The sequence below is a fragment of the Castor canadensis genome, chromosome 8 (genome assembly GCF_047511655.1).
Source record: "Castor canadensis chromosome 8, mCasCan1.hap1v2, whole genome shotgun sequence".
NCBI classification, from domain to species: Eukaryota; Metazoa; Chordata; class Mammalia; order Rodentia; family Castoridae; genus Castor; species Castor canadensis.
Window position 1 is genome coordinate 85,283,297 of NC_133393.1, and position 2,652 is coordinate 85,285,948.

The window sequence follows — 2,652 nt, forward strand, 5'->3', positions numbered from 1 at the left end:
TTAAATATCCTGTGAATCCTTTGTTTGGGTCTCAGACACAGTATACACCTGAGCCCACTGGAGTAAAATAAAATCTGAGTTCTCCACTCCTCCGAGTGTTGCTTGGCTTCTTGTCTGTCAAAATATTCCCCCAACACATGGACTTTCATGTGTTGGCATAAAACACCCCTGGGTCAATCACTGTGTAAGGGAAATGTAATAGAATAACCAACCCACCAGGTCCCATGATCACTCTTGTTATTGTTGACAGTAGGATACTGATTGTCAGGGCTACTAAAGAATATTAAATGGGACAGCGAAATTTTGTCAAAAGAGGATTGGATCCTATATTAAAAGAAAGCATTCAGTGCAGCAAACCAAGAAATGTCCACTACAAAGTAAATAATAGATCAACAGGCATTAAAGTAATTTCATGAAAAAAAAAAAAAAGAATCAGCTGATTCAATGCTTTGTCTTCCAGCAGAATTAACCTTAAAGCAACTTAGGAAAATTGCATTACTCAGGAAAATCCAACATTTTTGTATAGCTTCAGACTTTAATGGCATTTATGTTTAACACTCAGTATCTTAACTTCAGTTCTCTCAAGTTTCCTCTTCATCCTGTATCTACAATCAACTACTTACAACACTGGCAATATTTTCCAACCATTTTTCTTATAGCTGTCTTTACCTCCTTGTTCTTCAGGCTGTAGATAAGGGGATTGAGCATAGGAGTGATCACACTATATTGCAAAGAAAAGATCAACTCCCAGGGAGAACCTGAGGCTGGCAAGAGATAGCAAAAGCATGCTGAGCCAAAATACAAGACCACTACAGTCAGGTGAGAGGAGCAGGTAGAGAAGGTCTTGCTTCTGCCTGTGGTGGAGCCGATACTCAGGATGGTGGAGACAATGCAGCTATAGGAGGATAAAATCAGGAGAAAGGTTCCAAAGGCATGTATGACAAAAGACCAGAGCATGACAGTGATATTGGTGGAGACATTAGAGCAGGTGAGAAGGAAGAGAGAAGGAACCTCACAAGTGTAGTGGTGAATGGTTCTGTACTCATAGAAGTCCAAATTCACAGCTAGAAGGGTGTTGATGAGTGCATTTAGGAAAGCCAGGCTCCAGGAACCCCACACAAGCCCTTCACAGAGTCAATTGTTCATCATCTGACTATAGAACAGAGGGTGGCAAATGGCAGCATAGCGGTCATAGGCCATGACTGCAAGCAGGCAGGCCTCGGTGCCCCCAGTGGCAAACACAAAGAAGGCCTGGGTCAAGCAGCCCTCCACAGGAATTGTTTTTGTCTTAGACATGAGGTTTTCCAGCATCTTGGGCACAGAGATGGATGAATACCAAAGATCCAAGAAAGAGAAGTGGCCCAGGAAGAAGTACATGGGTTAATGGAGATGAGCATCAGCTATCCTCACCAGCAGCATCATGAAATTCCCTGTCAGAGTCAGTAGGTAAACCACAAGGAACAGCACAAAGAGTATAGCTTGGCCTGAGCATCAGTAGATAGCCCAAGGAGAATGAACTCAGAGATAGCACTAAAGTTTCTCATCATTGTATGGTGGACCTTTCCTTGCAATGTGGAAAGGAAAAAAAATTACTTTTATGTGCCCAATTTATTCTGTGCTTTACTTTTCTTCTTCAGAAATTATTTTTTGATGACCTTGGAATTCATATTTCATGGGCTATTAATGTAGACATCATGACAACTGACATTTTAAGTGCATATATCTGTCATTAGATCAGCTCACCACCCCACATAGATCATTCTTCCCTTTCTGATACAGGCTATTGGTGTTCTGTTGTTTTGTTTTATTTTAGAACTTATGTTCTTCTGAAGAGAATTGAGGACATGAATAACATGGATGGGGAGTGAAAATATGATGGATTCAAGAGACTGGACTTAATTCTGAAGAACCACTGGAGTGGGAATAGTTGACTGACTAATCAAGGAGGAAGGATAGGGATTGAGATAGAGATTTTAAAAAATATTTTGGTGGTGGTGGTATAAATATTGACAAAAATTGAGGTAAGTGGAAGACAGTTTCTTTGGGAGGTAGGAAGGCAAAGAACCTACTGATCAAATGTTGATTTACTTCCCTCCCACCTTCAATGTCTTAGGGCATGCTACTTTTCAAATAATTTTTAAATGTTAAAAGAATAAACTTTAAAGAAAGAATAGTTGAAAGCAAGTAGATGAAAGAAATGTGCTATAATGTGGTTGCCGTTACACATTTCCTCATCATCACCTGGAGTTTGATCATTTTTTCTTGCTCCCATTGACACTCACATGTCTACCTCTAGCTCAGAATAGTTGTTTAATATTGTCCCAGTTTCAGTCTTATCCTGCACTCTTCACACCTTCAATTGATAAAAGTCAAGAAACTGTATGAGATTAGAGTTGGTTAGATCCATGGAATACAAACATGTCCACTGAATTATATACCAGCAAGGTGGACTGGGGAATATGTGGATGTTAGTAAGTATTTGATGAGTGTATTTTCCATGAGTTTTTAACTCTCACTCATAAATAATGGTCTGCCTACAAGGTCCACCAGGATTCCTGATTCCCATCCTGAGATATGCCCCTTATCTCTTGAAGATACAAGAAAGCAGCTTGGTAGAAAATAACATCGATAAATCATTTCTTCCAAGTAGAG

General features: G+C 39.8%; 1 pseudogene; it reads right to left on the reverse strand.

Moving 5' to 3' along the window:
* Positions 1-615: 615 nt before the first annotated feature.
* LOC141425504 (olfactory receptor 8S1-like) lies at positions 616-1,547 on the reverse strand (annotated as a pseudogene).
* Positions 1,548-2,652: the final 1,105 nt, after the last annotated feature.